The sequence below is a fragment of the Alligator mississippiensis genome, chromosome 4, assembly GCF_030867095.1.
Source record: "Alligator mississippiensis isolate rAllMis1 chromosome 4, rAllMis1, whole genome shotgun sequence".
Lineage (NCBI taxonomy): Eukaryota > Metazoa > Chordata > Crocodylia > Alligatoridae > Alligator > Alligator mississippiensis.
The window spans coordinates 60,880,190-60,902,191 of record NC_081827.1 but is presented as its reverse complement, the minus strand read 5'-3'; the positions used below and the strand labels follow the sequence as shown (position 1 = coordinate 60,902,191).

The 22,002-nt window shown below is 43.9% G+C and overlaps 1 long non-coding RNA gene across 2 annotated transcripts; it reads left to right on the top strand.

The window, feature by feature from the left end:
* The first annotated feature begins 619 nt into the window (after positions 1-619).
* On the top strand, positions 620-19,632 carry LOC109284455 (uncharacterized). Of its 2 annotated transcripts, XR_009461587.1 has the most exons (5): positions 620-2,618; positions 8,853-8,941; positions 10,378-10,455; positions 15,670-15,696; positions 15,777-19,632. It is a non-coding gene; the product is annotated as an uncharacterized LOC109284455 (long non-coding RNA). The 2 variants fall into 2 exon arrangements; XR_009461588.1 differs by lacking the exon at positions 15,670-15,696 and having other exon boundaries at positions 624-2,618.
* The last annotated feature ends 2,370 nt before the right edge of the window (positions 19,633-22,002 follow it).

Here is a 22,002-nt window from a genome sequence, read left to right as displayed (position 1 = left end):
CAACATTTACAGGTAGCAAATTAACTGCAGAATAGAGCAAATTACTGTGCAGTAAAAATCTGTAGGTGTAGATGGTGATGCTTACTGTGCAGTAATTTGCTCTACTGCACAGTAAAGCACCTTGTGTTGATGCGCCCATGGATTGCAAAATAAATTATATTAATAAAAGCACAGCTTTGCCAGTATAGACCTCATCTATGTCTATACTAAAAGCACTTTGCCAGTCTAGGATATCAATATACTTTTATTGGTAAAGCACTCTTGCAGCAGATATGGCCTGAGAATCAGGCCTGCAAAGCAATAAGAGCCTAATAGAAAGTTTGTTGAAGTAAACAGGGCTCTTTTCATTGTCCTTGATGGCCTTTGGATCAGGCACTAGAGATCCATGAGCATCAAAGTTTGCATTTGTGACCTTCTGGGATTTCTAAACTATCATGAGGTCTGCAAAAAGAATGCAATCTCTTTTACTTTGTAATTTAAACTCATAATTATTTTTATTTAATCTAAGGGTAATTAAATTTAAAATAAAAGTATTAAAAAAAACCCTTGTTTTTCTAACTAAATATAACCATTTGCACTGTATTAAGAACAGAATAGTCCCTCCCTTCCCCCCCCCCAAAAAAAAACCCCGAAAAAACCAAACACCAAGGTTTGGCACAATATCCATCCTAAAAATAGACTTTTTTTTTTTGATTTTCTCTTCCTTTTCTCTGCTCCTCCCCACAGAGTCTTTCCCTCTTTCACCCGGCCAGATCTCAGGCATCTCTCTCAATCTATTTTTTTCACTGTATATATTTCATTTTCTTTTTTTTCTACAGTCACTCAAGTAGCTGTGCTCCCGATAATAGCCAAGTGAAAGTCAAAATTTGTAACACATGGTATTTCAGCAGGTTTGAAATCTGTCAAAACATTTTAGCCCATTGTTAATAAGAACAGGACGTCCATGGATTATTTCCAGCTCTCTCTCCCTTGTGAGTTTATTGCCTCTGATTCAAAAGTGCTGCATTTTTAATAGACTTGGGTCAAGTCTTCAAAAAAACTTCCATGGAAAGTCACTCAAATTTGAATTTGTTTACTTGTGTTTATACCCCTTTTATGTTCACTTCCCATGAAAGGCCTAGTGAATGAGGTTACTGACAAGGATGCTCATGGTAAGCAATAAATTTTAAGCGAATATTAGAAAATATTTCCAACTGATTGGGAATGATCCACAAACCAAACATCATTCATAAACATTATCCAACAAACAATTCTGAATAAAAAAATAAATATGAGAAACCTATAGCCTGCTAGTAGACAAGTTAATAAGAGAAAAAATGAAATTAAACTCCATAAATTATTGTTAATGAATAACTTTTCCAGCACAAATATTGAATTCGCTACCATATTTTCTCATATACAACATGCACTGTCCATGTTACAGGCCAGGTTGTAGGCAGCTAAGCTTAAAGACCTGGGTACTGTGATCAGGGCTGGATTAACACATACTCAAACTAAGCACATACCTAGTGCTCTAAGTGAAGAAGGGGCCCAACTGTGCTTATTTTACATATTATAAGTGAGTGAAAAAACTAGGGGTCCATGAGTTTGCTTGCCTAAGGTCTACTAAAGGGTTAATCTGTCCCTGACTTTGGGGCGGGGGAAGGGGAGGTGCTAGGATCTGGGACAAAATCCTGGAGCTGAATTACTAAGTGTAGAGGGAAATCCCAAAGTAGCATCCACTGCACAGGCCAGAGGCAGACACTGGGAGGTCAGAAGCAGAGCAGAAATTCACGGGTCAAAGTCTTAATGCAGAGCCAGGCTGGGGGTCAAGAACCATAAAACACAGGTCTGTAGGGAAATCCAAAGCTAAAATGCACAGAAAAGCTGAAAGCCAGAGCCAAGAACCAGGAAAATCAGATAGCACAAGAGTCAGGAGGCTTGCCACAGCAAAGTCACAATTATTGACTAGCCCGGAAATCCATACCTCCAGCTGGGTCTAAGGCTAGGGACAAAAGTTACACATAAACCGGTTTAAGTCATCAAAAACTGGTTTAAACCTGTAACACAACAGAAGCTCAGTGCACATAAACCAGTTTCAAAATGGCTGAAACTGACTTAAGATAAACCTGGTTGAATGTAGTATTAGACTTAACTGATTTGGGTCAAACCAATTTATGAAACTTCTGTCCCAGAGTCCATCCTGGTTCAAGTTAAATCAGAGTCCCCCAGCATCCCAGCATGCTTTCCAGCCCTAGGCTGGGCTGGACTATCAACTCCAGCGGAGAAGGATTTGCAGGGGAGGGGGCAGTGCCCTACCAGGCAAACCCTGGGTGGGGTCTGGGACCAGGGAGGGGAGTTAAGCCCCACTTCCCCAGTATAGAGCTATCTTGCTAAACTTATTGAAAGTTACTGCTGGCTGTGACTATGAACAACAAATCCCAGAGGCACCTGGAAGCAGGAAAAGAAAGTGATGAGCAACCCTACAGAGTCCGGCTTCTGTGATACTGGACTACAAATCCCAGAGACCTTGGGGGCAACAGGAAGAGGAAATGCCAAAGATCTTTATTCTAATGTCCACCCCGCCTGCTTATGACCTGAGCTATTGTAGATATGAAGCTGCATTTCCTGAATCAAAGGTAAATGTGTGTCCAGTTGTTTCTCAGTTTAATCTTTGCAGCTTAGACTAACGTGCAAAGACTGAATCAATTCAGCCTCAGGTTTTTTGACTATCTGTGCTTAGCCCTTACAGATAGGCAGCGCTCCCAGGAGCCAACTGGAGCACTTGCTGTTCCTTAACTGGGGTAGAGTTCATTAGCTGGTAACTTACTGTACATGTGGCTGCTTAACTACTTGGCCCAGGCTGGCCTGCCTGATCAGGGTCCCTGACATTCAATCCTCAAAATCAGCCCCACAAAATTAAAGTGCACATCTTAAACCAGAAAGCTATTTTTTCTGCCTGGAATAGAAGCCCCCTGCTTTGATTCCTGCTGCAAAACCAACTGCCCAGGAGCAACAGGGGAATTTCTTTTTAGACAGCCGAGACATTTGACATAATGGCTCATTACTCTCCACTACACTCCACAGATGTTAGCAATCATCTCTCCTTTTTAATAATCTTGATGTTCCGGTAATCCAGCTAACCTTTCTTCAAGCAATGTAGAATTCAACTAGCTACTCCTGCTTTCTCTCCTTCTATTTTATAGCCTTGCAGACTAGCTGTGTCCTTGCTCTGTGAAGCCACAGTTCTGTAAAACTGTTACCTTCATTTTGCTTTGTCAAAAACAAGGTGCATATTTTATTCTGGGGGCTGTTGTATGCAAGAAAATCTGGTATGTTCCTCTTCAGCAGAGACTAAGCAGAGTTGTTGGCTCATTCAGCTATTTCTTGATACCAGTCTAGTTTCCAGTATCACCATGTATGAATGTTACTTTAAGAAGAACTTTAGAACTGAGCCCATTTCTCTTAAAGTGGATGGATAATCGGAATGCAGTATCTTATACCAATGACCTTATCCATCTTCCCTTCAACACAGATCTCTAATTACCATAATCTCTAAATTCAAGGGTTTGTGGGTTTTTTTAAGTGCCTAGTGATTTTAAGAGCTTCAAGCTGAATGAACCAAACTTGATATACCACTGGAAATATCTGAATTTATAATTTTTTTAAAAAATTAGCTAAATTATGTCATCTTAAAAAATCCCAAGTACCACAAACTCTGAATCTGGCATCACTAATCAATTTTTGAAAATCTGATCATTAGGTGGTTAGATGAAATGTGACCTCAGTTCATTGACCTCAGTTAATATGGATTTAGAGCTTCTACCATTATATGGAGGTTACACCTTTACTTTCCACTTGAGGGGCCTAGAACCCTCCAATTTCTCCTTACAATAGTACTGTTTTCAAAGGACTCGTATCTGAAATATCATTAAATGACTTCTTTCATTATTGGTTTCACCAAAGTTAACTATACATTCCAGTTCTGCTCTCCAGATCTGCAATCACTAGTCTAGATCCTTTTATCAGCAATATTATCTAGTCTTTTGGAAGATTTTTGATAAATTATTGTATTATCTGTTCAAGGATTATAAAAGTATTAAGGCTTTATTTAGGTTATCTTCACTGAAGTCATGGATAATATGGCCTTTGGGAATGTGTCTCAAAAACCACTGCTTGCAGACTGGCTTCCTTCCACACTGCAGATAGTTTAAAATCTACCATTGTTCTCCAAGAGGTTTGCTTAATGTCATTTGGGAACCAAAATCAACATGAAAAAGAAAAATATCTAAAGAAATTCAAATCTGAAGCCAGTCTGCAAAGTGATGTTCTGCTGAAAGACAGTAAAAGAGACTCCATCAAATAAACTCAAACAACACACACCAGCTTTCTCATTTTAATTCCTGTGCCAGACCAGCCTGAGACTACCAGCTTCGTTGCAGAAACAAGCAGCCACTAAAAAAACACTGAATGCCAATTTTGCCAAGAAAAACAAGTGATCAAAGGAAGTGGGTCTGGGAACAGTATCAGGCAAAACTACTAGCTATGAGCTCTTAACAGCCTATCAGAAGCACATTTTTTGTTTATTTTTTTTATATAACGTTTAGATAAAAGGTGCATTCTCACATTAGCATCTGCTTTTGCTCCCAGGCCTGCTTTCTACAGGAGGTTGTGGTTTATTTGTTCACTTTCATTTTTTTAACGCTATAAAACTTTTAGTGCATACAAAATTTCCACGTTATACATTATTGTAACTGCTTCACCACAATACAAACTAAAATCCTTATTCTCTATCCCAGCAAATATTTTTACACTTGCACAAAGTGCAGGCAGCATTATATAGGAGTCCCAATTTTGGCTCAATCAATAGCTGAAAGAAGAGGGAGTAACAACTAGATAATAAGTACTTTTGGTTTCATCGACTTATAAAATGTAGTAAAAGAAAAATCACTATGTAAATAGAGCTGGTCATGAGAACAAGTTATGTAGAATTAGGATCAACATTTTATTTTTGCATATATTTATTAGAGTAGGACGTCTAGCTCCCTGTCTTTTAATATACAATAGAAGACCAAGTGGAATGAGTACAAGTATTAGTATTTGTTATTTTTATTACCATATAGTTTAGAAGCCCCACTCAGGAGCCAGGACTCCACTATGCAAGGTGTTTTATAAAAAGACTCAGGTGACTAAAGTGAGAATAGTCCAAATGATCAGAGATGGGTCCAAACTCAAGCCACAAGCAAACAACCCGAAAATTTGAGAAATTCTAGGACCATATCCAAACGTTAAATCTTGTACACATCTGTGGCAGTAGCTTAGGTTATTCTTGAGGTTTGAAAATCTGATCTCACTTATAACTAGAGGTCTTTGCCCCCTTGTCAAACATACACAACACAATGAGCATTTATAGATGTGCTCCAGGAGGCCGGGGGGGGGGGGGGGGGGGGAGGCACTTTAATTAGCAAAGCTTTGAGAGCTGTGATAATTAAAAGCGCGCAGAGCATCACACGTGTCAGTGTCCCTGTGCTGAAAAATGAGCATTAGTTCAAAGCACCCTGCTGCCATTTTTCAGCACAGGGATGCTGATACACGTGACACTGGATCTGCTGGAGCACAATAACTTCAATTCTCCAGCAGACTCAATTAATTAACCACTCAATTAATAAACCACAATTAATTGGGTCTGCTCCGATGTGCTGGAATTACAGCCTTCCTGCACTGGTACAGGAGCCCAATGGAAATAAAACAATGGCAAATAAGTATCTGACTATACCACAAAAATCATTAACCAAACCCAGAATAAAAGATAGACACTGCTTCAAAACATAAGGTGAGTGCACCCTTGGCATAGAAATGATTGTAGTCACTTGTACTACTGAAAGTCTTTGCTTTTCCTCTGTAAAACAAGGAACTGGGAAAACTGCATGATGGTATAATTTAGACTATGTACTTTAGTACACAAGGTCTTAATGCATATTATCTTAAGGGTCTTTGACTCTTGAGAAAGGAAAGCAAATTATCCTCTATAGAAATGGTAAAGCCCAAGCTTCTTTCTTGTTACTTTACATGAAGTTCTCGTTCTCTACGAAGTACTAGAATGCCAGTGAAAAGAATATAATACTTTTTTGTTAATCAGTCCACATGTGCAGTAATATCCTGTGTGCATGGCTCTTGCATGATGAACTCTCCTTTCACATCAACCTTTTCTATGACAAAAAAGTCACATTTACCATCTTCCACCATTGACTGTGTCTTGGTTTAACGTTTCTGAGTTACAGTGAATCTATCTATAGACAGTCTTGAGGTAATGGCATAGCTTTCACAAAATATATTACTAAATGCTTACATTGTAAATTCTTCCACACCCACTGTTAAAGGGACATGCTGCAACTTCCTCTGTTGCTACAGGACAGTGGTTCTCAACCTTTTTTGTACAAGGACCCATTTGTAAACATCTATGGCCAGTCCCAACCCAGTGCCCCTCACTCCTGCTTTCCACTGCCCCCAGGTCCCAGCCCCCACAGTGTGTGGGGTATGGGAGGCCTCAAGCAGCCCCTTGCAGGCTGGAACTCTGCCAGCCTGCAAGGGAAAAGCCGCTGTTTCCCACATTTTTTTCCTTTCAAAGGAGAATCCATTTTTAAAGTTTGTTCACTGCCCTTTCATATATTCTTGTGACTCCCTTTTGGGTCAGGACCCATAGGTTGAGACACACTGATATAAGAGAAATAGCATAAGTGTTCAAAGTAACAGACATATCCAAGGACCCCAGGCTGCAAGATGAGTACCCTTAATTTCCAACTTCAGAATACTCATGTGCTTAAAGTTAAAAATGCCCTTTAGTGCTTTGCTGCTTCAGGGTTGGAGAGTTCAGTCCCATGCAGAAAGAACTAAGCTTGTTGTGCTTCTTGTCTTCTAAAATTATGAAGGTGACCTCAATATTATTTTTTAGCTGTTATAATCAAGGATTTACTCTGGACAAAAAAAAGCAAAGTTTGACCAGTTGCTAAATAGCTTCTCTCACAGGTATGTATTTGAGACTACTAAATAAAATAGATGCCTAACTATGAAAATAACACATTGACACACTACTTAGATCTCATAATTATTTGAAGATCATTTTGAGATTAATATGATCTAACATATGCTTTGTTTAACTGGGTTTGATCTGCTTGATCATTGTAATGTGGAGAGAAAGCAGATTTGTTTGTAATGCAAACATAACAGGATTACTAACCCTCTTCTGCTTTCCATGATTTATAAGAACTTTTTGTGCTTATATGTAAAAACTATATTTGTGAATCATTTCCCCACTGTAAATAGAGTTGTCATAATCATTATGGCACAATGTTCTGTTTCTTACTCCAATTTCCGTTCTGGCTTCAACTGAACAAGTCTATATTAGCTTTCTACCACTGACAAACAGTGGTATAAAGCTTCCTGTGTCAGTCTGCCAGGAACTGCGTCAGCCTGATCTGCTCAACAACCTCCATGCACGTTTATTAATATTGTATATTTGTCTGTGTGAAGTAGTAATATTTTCTCAAAATCATTTTTAATGTCCATTGAGTATTTTAGTTTGTTGCTAGTTGTTAATTTCACTACAAAAATGTTTCATAACAGTTTAGCTACAGTTATTATTTATAGTACTGTGGAGTCAAAATGATTGGGATCCTGTTGCAGCAAGTGCAACACGTAGAATTCCCTGTCCCAAGGAAATAACTGTTACCAAGATGATACAGGAAGATTTGTTTGTCAGTTTGGGGGTTTTCTGCTTTTGATCAAATTAAAGTTAATTTACCCAATCAATGTGGGTCTAGCACAATTGTTCTCAACTGGGAACCAAATATTTTCTTTTTCTAAAGGAAACTGTGGTTGTTCCTTTGCTCAGCTTGAAATGGCCACAAAAGAACAACCAGTTTCGGTTTGGTTGAAAGGTCTAGAGTATAATGCAGTAATAATCCTTAGTACATCTAAATGTTGCAGCCATTTACACTTGAAAAATTCCCCTTATAGCCATAAGAACAAAAGTATTTGTTAAAAAGAAACCCTCGATTCTTCAGGAAAAAATGTGATTCTTTAGAAAAAGAAAATATTTGGTTCCTGGTTGAGAACAATTGTGCCCGTATATATTCTTGGAATATTTGCAGAAGTTCACAGAACACCTCACACCTGTGCTTCATCCTCTACACTCTGTCTTGCAATCCATTTACAGGTTAAAGAGAGTTGGTTTAAACCTATAAACCCCTACATGTTTTAAGTGCCTCACAAAGGTCTCACCAATTAGCTAAGGTACTCAAGGTAACAGTTAGACAGCAGTCATGAATGTTCTGCTCCAAAACTTGTTTCTTTTTGTTGGTCTGGCATAGTTCAAACATTTGACTGGCAGGTCACAATGTGAAGCTCATATTTCATCAGATTTTTTTTCTTTGGAAAAATGGTCCAAGTGACATGCTTATAAAAAACTTACACAGAAAAATCCCTCCACAGCAGGGTAAATTTTATCCAGAAACATACTAAAAGTAAGCTTATATTAAAATTATTTTGACATATAATAAAACAGTTCCCCGTTGGACATGTTTCCTTTTGACACTAATCCTGAGATATTTTATTGATGATGGTATGTCATCCTGTCAGTATTTACTTTGCTAGTAGGTTCTTTATGTTGCGGATCAGCAAAAATTGTCTTTACTGCCATGAACAAATTGCATGCTATATAATAAATTGTAACAAAGTCATGTAACAAATATTAATATAAGTTTTTTAAAAATGTCAGTGCATGGTAGAGGTGCACGTTATAGACTAACCAATGCATCTCTACCCTGCCTTCTACTTGACTTCAAACTATTTTGTTCTTTGTTGTTTATTTATAGGTATAGGTGGATTGTGGGCTGGCAGAGTCCATGGTCAAGTGGATTGGGAACTGGCTAAGGTGTCGAACCCAGACAGTGTTAGTGGACAGGTCTGTATCATCTTGGCAGGAGGTGGCCAGTGATGTCCTGCAGGGTTTGGTTCTGGGCCCCATGCTGTTCAACATCTTGATCACCAATTTAGATGAGGATGTGGAAAGCACACTGGCCAAGTTTGTGGACAGTACTAAGTTATGGGGGAAAACAGTCACACTAGAGGATAGGATGTGGATCTAAGCAGACCTGGACAAGCTGAAAAGGTGGGCGAAGTAAAACTGGATGTAGTTCAAGAAGAATCTATGCAGGGTGCTTCATCTGGGGAGAAGTAACCAGCAACATGAATACAGGTTAGGAGGAGATGGCCTGGCCAGCATGATGGCTGACAGAGACCTCAGGGTTATGGTTGATCACAGGATAAACTTAAGCCGCTAGTGCGACGCTGTAATTGGAGCTAACGGCATACTGGGATGCATTAACCAACACGTCACAAGCATGGCTAAGGAAATGATACTTCCTCTCTTATCAGCATTGGTAAGACCCCAGCTGGAGTCCTGTGTCCAGTTCTGGGTGCCGCACTTAAAAAAAAGACATGAAGGATCTTGCAAGGGTTAAGGGAAGGGCCACAAGAATGATTAAGGGCTTGGAAGACAAACCTTATGAGGAAAGACAAACTGTTCAGCCTGACAAGATTGAGGGGGGACTTGGTGGCTGTCTATATGTATATAGGGGGTGAATATCAGGAGCTGGGAGAAAAGCTGTTCACAAGGGCACCCCAGGGGAGGACAAGGAGCAATGGCCATAAACTGTTAGAGGATGGTATCAGGTTCGATGTAAGGAAGAGCTTCTTTACAGTAAGGGTGATGAGAATCTGGAATAGACTTCCCAAGGAGGCATTGCAGTCCCCAGCCCTGGAAGTCTTTAAGAGGAGACTGGACAAACACCTTCTTGGGTCATTTGATCTCAGCAGTATTGCTGCCCAGAGCAGGGGGGTTGGACTCAATCTTTCAAGGTCCCTTGTAATAATATATATATAAAAAATGAAGAGAATATATATATACACACACACACATAATATATACACATATACGCACACACAACAAAGAGCAAAAGCCATCTTTCAAAAATTCTTTTAAAGTGGAATAGCACTGTGGTGGATTGTGTCTAGTCTCTTGTCATTTGTAAATCACAGTTGCCCATTTTAAGTCTCAAATTACCAGATTATTCCTCCTTTCTTTTTTTTTTTCTTTTTTTTTTTCTTTTTTTTTTTTCTTTTCAGTGGTGACCCCAGATCTCACCTGCCATGTCTTGTTGTTAAAGGGTTTTTTCCAGGAGGATGCAACTTAAACACCACTGGGCAGTGAAGTACTGATCTATTCCCTTGAGGTTTTGAACTCTCATAAAACAATTTGGTTGACCAGTAAAGTGAAAACTCACAGTGATAAGGTTCTTTTATTAGGTATCTATATAATTTTCTTACATTGTTTCTTAGGTATCACCATCTCGTGGGCTGAAAGAAATGACAGAAGCCTGTTCCCCAAGCTACTGATTAACGCTTTCTCCAGTCGAGGTAAGTATCATGTCCATTACCCTCTTTAAAGATTAAAAAAAATAAACTCAGGTAGTATAAACAAAGATAAGATCCTGTCTTTTCAGCTCACCTAGCCTAATTTCCCTTTTTGTTTTCTTCAAGAGTATGAGTCTCACAAAACAGGGTACCTTCCCCTTTAAGTATCCAAAGTGGTGTCAGGCTTGTTGTATTTATGTTTCTTCTTTACAATGGTGCTCCAGCCCAACCCAACCTTGTAAACAAAGAATTTAAGAAAAGTTTTACTTGACACTGGAGGGCTCTGCCGCCTCTTCTTGGCTGATCCTCTGTTCCCTGAAGTCGCGTTGTCTCGTGTTGACACCCGACTCCTCTTCACCCCCACCTTTCCAGTTGGCTTTTCTCTCATTCTCGCATGCCATGCCTCTCCCTTTGTTTTCATCTGGGGCTCTCTTTTCCTCTCTCTCCCTCTGTGGCCACTCTAACTTCATTGAGCAGGTGCTCTGGAAATGCAGCTCCCTCTTTTACTTTCTTGGTTCTTGCCGGTGATCAGTTCATGCCATTGCTGGCACTCTCTCTCTTCATGACAAACACAATTATGATTGATAGATATATCTATGAGCAGAGGGAGGTAGCCAGTTGTGTTAGTCTGAAGTCAGGCAGAAGGCAGGGTAGAGATGCATTAATTTAGTCTGTAAGATATATCTATATAATTATAACAAGTGGGCATCCCAGGGCCAATCTAAGCATAGGCCCACCCACTTGTCTAAGCATAGGCCCACCCATAGGGCAAACTGCCTGGCTACCTCACTTGCCACACCTTGATGATAATGATTGATAGATCTTAACTAGGTGAGAGGCTGCCCATTTACTTGCCATGGTATCAAGGGTTTATATACATGGTTCCCACCACCCCTGTACCGTGTCCCATGCCTCACAGATGACATCTGTGGCCTCACACCCAGCCTTGGTCTGTTTGGCCTAGCATTTGACCTGCTTGTCTAGCCTAAACCCCAGCCACTCAATCACTTGGGCTCCCAGCCCTTTACTGTTGCTCAGGCTCCCAGCCCAGTTCCACTCAAGGCTCCCAGCCCCATATCAATTCAGGGCTCCAAGACCCTCCAGTAACTCTGGGCTCCAAGCCCCATTCCCTTTTTAGGGTTCCAAGCCCCATATGCCCCACTATGGCAGGGCACTGGTTGTGCCGGCCACTTTAAGGGCCTGGAGCTGGCAGCTGGCAGGTGCCTGATGAGGGCAGCCATGTTGAATCTGGGGCTGCCCATATACACAGGGCAGTTCTGCTGCTGGAGGCCAGGCAACAATATTGCCTGGCTGGAGGGCTGCTAGTATCATCTGGAGGTAAGGGAGGAGCTGTAGGGGACGGTAAGGAGGCTCCTTGTCCTGGGCATGACCTAAAACTGCAACCTGCCAGGAGTGGGTGGCCTGGTTGGACTCCTAGTGATGCGGGAGCCCCCAGGAAATGCCAGGTCAGTTACTACCCCAGTGAAATGCGGGTCAGGGCACCTTAACCCCTAGCCCCCACAACCAGGTGGGTTACCCCTTGTTTGGAGGGTGGATCCCTAGAGAGAGAGAAAAGGCCACAGACTCAGGCCTGTCTTGACTTCCCCTGACTGGTCCATGCTGGGGCAGGACCGGAAGGGTCAAAGGGCTGGGGGCCTACCGCGAGGAACACCCAAGACCTGAGGGCCTGGGGTCCCAACTGGCCCGGAGGTGGGCCAGGGCTAGTAGCCCAAGGTCCCGGGGGGGACCACACCCAAAGGGAAAGCGGTTCAGGGAGCTATGCTGCCTAGTATGAAGGCGGATGAGACTGCCCGAGAAAAGGAATCCAGGCAGGGTTCAATTAGGAGGATTCTGGGGCCCAGTGTGGGAGCTGGTGATAATGATAACATCTAGATGCCATCTGTGAGGCTTGGGCTGTGGTGTAGGGGAGGAATGGAGCCACAGATAGCGCCCCCTGGCATCAGGGCAGGAAATGGGCACCCTCCCGCTTAATTACATCAATAATTAATTACCAACAAGGCGTGGTGGGCGAGAAGGTGGGCAGTTAACCCAGAAACAGGTGGGCGGGTCACAGTTAAATCAGCCCCGAGAAGGCCCCCTGTTACACCCACTTTGGACTTCTCAGTATCTCCAAACTTATCCCCTGCCCTACACTGGGCCTCAACCATACCTAATCTCTTTACCCTAGGAGCTTCTTGTATAGCTCCCTAAAGGCTCAGGGCCCCACCCCACTGGAGCCTCACTCCTGGTTCCTCTGTGCAACCTCAGAGCTCATGGTGAGTCTAGGCACTGCCCCAGGTCCCTTCCTGACCTGGGGCCCTGCCTCAGAATTCGTCATGAGTCTGGGCTCTTCTTTGTCCTTCAGGGTATGCTCCCCTAGCCTTTCCCCTCCACGGGGTCACCCACAAGGCAGCAGGGTCTGAGGCTTTCTGGTGCCCCATGCCATCACCGGGGAGGCCCAAGGTGTGGTATTTCCTGGAAACTGTCCTGCCACAAGCAGCCCCACTACACCATCTAGCCCCAGCAGGGTGTAGTTTTAGTTCATGCCCCAGGACCAGGAGTCACCAGCCATCCCCATAGCTCCTGCCCTTACTTCCAAGGTGTCACAAGCAGCAGCAGCTCCAGCCAGGTGGTGTTCTCCCAGCTCCTAGCAACAGACTGCTGCCACCTTTGCTGTTCAGAGCCCCTGTTCTTATAGGGCACAGCTGAGCCCTGCTCCCAATCAGGCAGTTGTGCCCAATTGGGATTGCAACCAGCTGCAGGCTGCCTTGCTGCTGCTCAGGCCCCTGCAAGTAACAGAGCAGACCCTGTGCTCTGTTACAATAATCTATATATATATCAGCCAGTTTTCTTTATGTCGGTACCGATCTGATATTGGACTGATGGATCAGTGCACCTCTAGTAGACACATAAATGTAGCACTATTCAGACACCAATAAGCTCTTCTGAAAAGCAGAGCCTGTGCACCACACAACACCCTGCTTCCTATTCAGGAGCTAGTGCAACTGTAGCCTTAGTGACTATGTAACCTGGACCAAAGCCACTGACAGAAAAGGTAACAAAAAGTTACATTAACAATGGTGCTCAATACCTTCAAAGCATCTATGTCTTCTCTAACGGCTATCAGCTAAACAGAAACCTGCAAGATTTCTTCAAGATCTTGTTTGTTTTCTTTTGCTCTGTTCTGTTTTCTGCTTGGTTTTACCTGGGAACTATCAGGAATATATGTTTTTTTATTACTCTTCAACCTTCAGACAACCATTGACAGAGTTGTAAAGAATTTTACTGCAAGCTCCTCCTTTTCCTTTTAATTGAAAGAGAGAAGGTGTTGAATCTTTAACAAACTGTTCTTTTAGTCAAAAAGTTATTTTGTTATTGAAGTTAAGCAGGTGTTGTGAAAAAACAAACATAGGCTTAACTAGTCTGATTATATTCCTTTTTCCCCTTAATTATTGGTTTTCAATCTCTCATATTGATGTCATTTGTCATATATGTCACAATGCCTTTAAAATACTTTCTTTTTATCCTATTCAAAAATCTGTACCATGATATTTATTGCATAGGAAACATGTATAAGTTTGCATTAATTTTGCAGCCAATGTCAAGGTGTTGAACAGGTCTAAAAACTTTTGAAAGTTTGAAAGTTTGCTTGTCAATCTATTTTTTTTTAATATAAGTAATAAATAGTTTTGAAAAAATACCTTTTATTCTTATGTAATTTCTTATGAAATCTCTTAACATGTCACCCCCACTCCTGTTGAAGATGAATTTGCTGTTCTTGATAATAGTTTTTTTATTATTTTCCATGGGAATTATTCATGAAAAAATTACTTTTACCGATACTGATCTTTATACAAACACATAAAACAGGCTTTTGTTGCCAAGTTTCTTATTTATTAGAATGTCCTATGCTTTATTTCTCTAATTGTTTTTTTTCTAATAGAAATTGAATGTTCAGATAAAGGAAAAATTAATTTTCCTATTTTTGTCTTTTTTGATTAAATATAAGAATATCCTTTTGACCTAATTTCCTGACTGGCTCAACTATCTTTAGAATTCAGAAAAGAAATACTGTCTTTTTTTTTAAGTGGAAGTGAAACATCATTTGGAGATTTTCATTTCTGTGCTGTGAAATAAATAATCATGTTAGGATTTAATTTACTAAGTCTGATTTCTATCTCCATATACACAACTGATTAGGACTGTAACAACTGGATGTAACCTAGTCTTGTAGAAGGATGGCAGTGCTATCTCCAGGCCATTCTCTCTCTCTCTCTCTCTCTCTCTCTCTCATCTTTTGACCTCATGGGGCACATCTACACATTCCTCTATGGCAATGTTACTCCGCTGTGCTTTAGTACTTCCTTTTAGAAGTACTAAAGCATGATGCAGTAACCGCCCGTACTGTGCTGTACATGCAGCGCATAGTTATTTTTAGCAGCTACTTCACTGTAGTGGTGCGCTATAATAGGAAACGTGCTGCAACAGTGAAGTAGCTGCTGATCATGTGTAGATACCCATGGACGCTACATCGCTGTAGTGTGTTGCTATGATGATGTAGTATCACATGTAGACACAATCATCATGACCTTCAATTGACAATAACAGTGGAAGAAGTCATTCTGAGTTTTGGAGGCACTCTCTTCCCCATTCTCTCATTTTTTCCACGTCAATTCCTGCAAGCAAGTCAATAGAGATGCTGAAAGAGCACCGAAGAGCAGAGTACTTTCTCTAGCTATTTTTCTTACTTGGAGATCAGCTGGGGCTATTGGATTGGACAAGTTGGTTTTCCAGAGCTACTAAAACTTTCCAACTAAATGGAATTATTCCTGTGAAGTGTCCTCAGTCCCGCCTAGGCCTGCCCTATGGTTTCCTCTATTAAAAAAAGGAGTGATATCTATCCAATGTAGGAATATTCTGTCTCTGTAGGAGATAGATAATGATCTTTTTTTTTTTTTTAATATTATGATGAATTAAGTGCATCAGTCCTTTTGAGAGCCTGCTTCTCCTTGCACAAGATAGTCACACAGAGGATGTACTATAAATTGTATGTGGCTACAGGCATTCACAATGAAACCCAAAAACCCATGTGGCACCATATGAAGGATACAGCCCTTGTTTCTTATTTGATCACATCATGGCTTACTTTTAAAATGTTATCTTGAGATGAAGATCTCAATATCAGTACTAAATGCTTCTCCATTTTTTCATTACCAGAAATGGATCAATGTTTCATCCATCCAGGTGTGTATGTCTGTCATACCTAGCAGCCATCAATCCTTCAAATAAAAAAAAATGGCCTTCATCATATTTTCTTTTTGCAGACTGTTGAACTATCTAATTCTGAACATTCTGCTATGAAGACCCTGTGCACTGTGGAATTTCTGCTATTTACCTCACTACTGCTTGTTGCTGCCACAACAAAAATATCATCACCAAACAGAACTATCACCTGCCCCTTGGTCAATACTATGGCCTCAAGAATGTTCTTCTGGAATACCTTTCATGCTCGGGGGTGGGAGAAGAGATCCTACATATGTCATATTTGGGCATCAAGATCTAATTCTTTGTCATTGACAGGAGACAGGGTAGAGTTGTACCTTGTAGAATAACTAAATCAAGATATGCAGAAGCTTTCTTAAGCAACAGCTTCCTTCATAGTTTCATAGTTGGTAGGGTCGGAAGGGACGTGAGCAGGCCATCAAGTCCAACCCCTTGCCATGGGTAGGAAAGAATGCTGGGGTCAAATGACCCCGGCTAGGTGATTATCTAGCCTCCTTTTGAAGACCCCCAGAGTAGGAGCCAGCACCACTTCCCTTGGAAGTCGGTTCCAGTTCCTAGCCACTCTGACTGTGAAGTAGTGCTTCCTGATGTCTAGCCTGAACATACTCTCAGTCAATTTGTAGCCGTTATTCCTAGTTACTCCTGGTAGTGCTCAGGGGAACAGGGATTCTCCTGTTTCCCGCTGGTCCTGCCTGGCAAGTTTATAGATGGCCACCAGATCCCCTCTCAGCCTTCTCTTGTGGAGGCTGAACAGGTTCAGGTCCCTTACCCTCTCCTCGTAGGGCCTGCCCTGCTGACCCCTGATCATGTGAGTGGCCCTCCTCTGGACCCTCTCGATGTTGTCCACATCCCTCCTGAAGTGTGGCGCCCAGAACTGGATGCAGTACTCCAACTGAGGCCTGACCAATGTTGCATAGAGGGGAAGGATCACCTCCTTGAACCTGCTTGTGATGCATCTGTGGATTCATGACAAGGTGCAGGTAGCCATACTGACCATGTCCTTACATTGGCAGCCCATATTCATCTTCGAATCTATAATGATTCCAAGATCCTTTTCTGCCTCTGTGCTGATGAGAAGGGAGTTCCCCAGCCTATAGGCATGCTGGTGGTTCTTTCTCCCTAGGTGCAGTACCCTGCACTCATCAGTATTGAATCCCATTCTATTCTTATCCGATGACCCCTATAACCTGTCCAGATCTAGTTGTAGCCTGTCCCTCTCTTCTAACATGCCCACCTCTTCCCACATCTTAGTGTCATCCACGAATTTGAACAAGGTGCTTTTCACCCCCTTGTCCAAGTTGCTGATGAAGATGTTATACAATGCGGGCCCGAGGACCGAGCCCTGGGGGACCCCACTGCCCACATCCCTCCTGGTAAAAAATGACCCATCCACTACCACTCTCTGGGTGTGACCCTCCAGCCAATTTGCAACCCATCTGACTGTGTCAGCATCGATGCCATAGTCGCCTAGTTTATCAATGAGAATGGGGTGAGAGACAGTGTCGAAGGCCTTCCTAAAGTCCAGAAAGACTACACCACTTCGACACCTGTGTCTAAGGATTTTGTGACCTGGTCATAGAAGGCAATCAGGTTGATCTGACAGGACTTGCCCCTAATGAACCCACGTTGGTTGCCCCTAAGCATAATCTCCCCTGCTGGTCCCCCGCAGATGTGCTCCTGAATAATTTTCTCAAAGAGCTTCCCCAGGATCGAGGTAAGACTAATGGGCCTATAATTTCCTGGGTCCTCCTTCCTCCCCTTTTTGAAAATGGGGACCACACTGGCCCTTTTCCAGTCCTCTGGCACCTGGCCAGGGTACCACGAGTACTCGTAAAGCTGTGCCAGGGGTCCCGCAATGACCTCTGCCAATTCCCTCAACACCCTGGGGTGAAGATCATCTGGACCTGCTGATTTGAACACATCCAGCCCCACCAGAAGTTCCCTAACTAGGTCCTCTCTGACCCTAGGCCTGGCAGTGCCTCTCCTGAATCCATCTGGAATCCCAGTGGGGGGGATGTCCCGGTTCCTGCTCAGAAAAATGGAGGCAAAGAATTTGTCAAAGAGGTCAGCTTTATCGTCTGGTGCAACCACCAGATTGCCAAGCGTGTCCTGCAGGGGCCCCACATTACCCGGTGCTTTGTTTTTACTCCCTATATATTTAAAAAAGGACTTCTTGTTATCTTTGATCCTGGTCACTAGTCCTAGTTCTGTCTCCGCCTTAGCCTTCCTAACAGCCCCCCTACAGTCTCAAACAATGGAGGTATAATATTCCTTGTTTATAGCCCCTCCCTTCCATCAGGTGTACACCTCCTTTTTAGCTTTCAGACGTTCCTGAATGCCTTTGGGGAGCCATGGGGGCTTTTGAGCACTCTTGCCCCCTTTGACTCACGTTGGGACTGTTACTCTTTGGGCTCGGAGGATCATCTCCTTAAGGACTGACCACTCATCTTGAACTCCCAACTCCCCTACCTTCTGGGACCTCAGTGCCTCCCTGACTAATTCCTTAACTCATTGAAATCAGCCCTCCTGAAATCAAGGGTTGCTGCCTTGCTGCGTGCCTTTGACACCCTGCGATGGATGATGAATTCTAGTAGGCAATGATCGCTATCGCCCAGGTGGTCAGGAACCCGCAGTCCCCTCACCAGCTCATCGCCTGTGGCCAGGACCAGGTCCGGCAAGGCATTTCCCCTGGTAGGACTGTGCACCTCCTAGGTTAGGTGGAGGTCCTGTATCTCAACTAGGAACCTACGTGAGTGGTCAGACCTGGCTGACTGCTCCTCCCAGCCGATGTTTGGGTAGTTTAGGTCACCCATGATGACCACATCCCTTGACCTAACTGCCTTTGCAAGCTGACCTGAGAATTCCCAGTCCAGCTTCTCCCCCTGGTTGGGTGATGTGATGGGCTAGCTGGCAGTGACTTAGCCCAGGGATTTTGAAAGGGCAAAAGATGATTGGAGGACTTGGGATTCCCTTTCCTCACCAATCTGGTAATGATTTGGTCCAGAGGTAAAAGATGATTGGAGGACTTGGGACTCCCTTTCCTCACCAATCAGGCCCCAGAGACTCACCCTCCATGTCCTCTGATTGGCCCCTTGGGTCACCTGGAAGGGGATAAAAGGGGCAGCATGGATGACTCAAGAGAGAAACCAGCAAAGGACCACAAGGAAGGAGCTTCAAAGAGCTGGCAAGAGCTGAGCCAGCAGGGTGGGAGCAGTTGCCCCAGAAGAGCCTGAAGGAGTGGGACCTGCAGGCAGCAGTTGGACCCTCAGCAGCGCAGCGTGCGGCCGGCAGGAGAGGCTTCTCACTGGGCTCCAGGATCACCTACGAGAGGCTGTGGCCAGCAGGAGAGGCTCCCCAGCTCCAGCAAGGATCTGAGCAGCGACCTGAGAGGTTCCCAGCCCTGCTTCCAGCTCCTCCAATAAGAGGCCAGGCAGCTTGATGTGAGGCTGGGGCTCCGGGAAGATCAAGACCCCTAGCAGGTTGAAGAAGTACTACTGCTGGTGGCTGCATGGTAGAGTTTTTGGCTAACAGGTGGCAGATCCAAGTTCAAATCCCACGACGGGTAACTTGGAGTGAGTGAGCTAACAGGGAGAAAATACTCTTGAAGTAGAAAGGGGCCACTGTGCTCCCCCTTCAGGCCCTATATTCCTTGTCATTTGACGTTTTGTATTTTGTGCCTTTTATATTTCACCCACCAGTATTGTTTGTTCTGCAGTTTGTGTTTTACATTTTGGTTAACCCTGTCTTTTGTCAACAGGATGAATATGTCTATGATCATGTCTAACCTTTGTTGAAACCTGCCCCCTCGGGGCATTGTAGTGTCCCCTATACCCCCTGGTTTATACTGGTTATGTTCCCAGTTTTGTTCTCTTATTAAAAGGTATATGGTTAAGTCCCCATTGGTGGTCTGGCTCTGCTCTGTAGGGGGAGAAGAGTCCCTGTACCTCCCACAGCGCTTGTGCACCTGCTTTGATCCCTTCAATTGGAGAGGGGGTACCTCTTGGAGTACCACCCAGGTTACAGTGGTCAATAGTAGACACCCACTATTAAGTACCTTTCCTCCTGACCCCCTTGTATTCTAACCCAGAGCGCTTCAGTCTGCCCCTCCTCTGACCCTGTGCTGTTTGTTGAGGACGTGTATTGCTCTTTGACATAGAGCGCCATACCCCCACCTTTCCTCCCTGTTCTATCCTGCCTGAACAGTCTGTAGCCCTTGATGTTTACTATCCAATCATGGGTTGAATCCCACCAGGTTTCAGTGTGCCTCACTATGTCTGGGTTTGTGTTAGCTAGGAGGAGGGCAAGTTCCTCCTGCTTGTTTCTCATATTATGAGCATTTGTGTAGAGGCATTTAAGGCCTCCTATGGGTGCATGCACCTCCTCCCTGATCCCAGGACTATCCAGACCCCTGTCACTTACCTGGGTACTTCTTGTGCTCATCACCTGTCTTGGCTGGAAAGTGTCCTTGCGTCCCCCTGTGGCCCCATCCCCCAGCAAAGCTAGTTTAAAGCAGTGGCAGTGGCAGCACTGGGTGTGGAATGGCAGTGAAATTTGGAATGGATGCAGCATCCTCCCAGTGCTGCCAGCACCCACTTCAAGCCCAGCCCCCACCAAGTAGAGCCCCACGCAGCCCTGGCTGCAGCCCGCCCCACCCCACACAGATCCAGGGGGTACATGCCTCCCCATGCCCTTCCGGGGTGCAAGCAGCGGTAGGAGCCGCCCTCCCCCACCACCAGCTGTGGTTCCGGCTCCCCCCCACTCCTCCTGGGCAGCACTTGCCCCTGCCACCTCCCTCACCACGGGGGGCATTGATTTGCCCCTGCAAGCCCCTTCCTTCTTTCCTTCCCTTCCACCACAATGGGCTGACCAGCTGGAGGCAGCTCTCCATGCTGCTGACTCTGCTCCTCACTGCCTAAGTGCTGCACACAGCTATGGAACAGCTATGGGCACTAAAATGGCCCCACAGTATGCCAACCTTTTTATAAGCCACCTGGAAGAAGACTTCCTCAAGAACTGCACCATCAAACCCTTGCTGTACTTACGATATATCGATGACATCTTCATCATTTGGAGTGAGAACCAGGAATCTCTAATTGAGTTCCACCAGAAATTCAACAGTCACCATCCCTCCATCCGACTTTCTTTAGAATACTCCAGCACCAACATCCCCTTTTTAGACACGATGATCAGTATCCAGAAGGGTAAAATACAGACCACAGTATACAAGAAACCCACAGACCAACACACATATCTGCACAAAACCAGCAATCACCCGAAACACACCAAAAAAGCTGTGATATACAGCCAAGCCCTCAGATACCACTGCATCTGTACTGAAGAGAACACCCGGGATTGCCACCTCACCAATCTTAAAAAGGCTTTCACCCAGCAAGGACACTCCTCCAGAGAGGTAGATCGCACGTTTGAAAGAGCCACCTGGATACCACGTGAAGAACTGCTGCAGTACAGAAGAAAAACACCCACAAATCGCACACCGCTGGTTATGACCTATCACCCATCCCTTGAACCTATACGGAAAATCCTCAAAAAATTGCAACCCATATTAGAAAAAGACCCTATTCTTAAAAAAATCTTCCCAGAGCCACCCATCCTAGCCTTCAGACAAGCACCGAACCTCGCCAACCTCATCACAAGAAGCAAACTTCCTCAGCCCCAGAACACACCAAAAGGATCCAGACCGTGCCATGACAAGAAATGCAAAACCTGCCCCCACATCTCCACCATCTCCACTATTACTACACCCCACAACAGAGCCATCAGCATTCCAGGATCTTACAGCTGCACCTCCAGGAATGTAGTATACCTCATCCAATGCACCAAATGCCCTGATGGAAGATATGTAGGAGAGACCAGACAACAACTGCGCACCAGAATGAACGCACACCGGAAATCCATCAAAGACAGAAACACCCAATTACCGGTGGGGGCACATTTCTCACAGGAGGGCCACTCTCTCTCCAATCTCTCAGTCCTGATCCTCAAGGGAAATTTACACAACACATCCCAGAGATGAGCCTATGAGCTCCATTTCATCAACCTGCTGGATACTAGAGATCAGGGACTAAACACAGACATTGGACTTTTGATACATTACAATCTGCCTGGCAACTGACTCCCCAGCCCAGCCCAGCCCCTGCTTGTTTACTTTTCATTCCAACCAGGAAGAGCACGCAGCAACTGCTGCAGCGTCCTTAGCCTGACGAAGGGTTTTTGAACCCGAAAGCTTGCTTAATAACTACTCTCCAA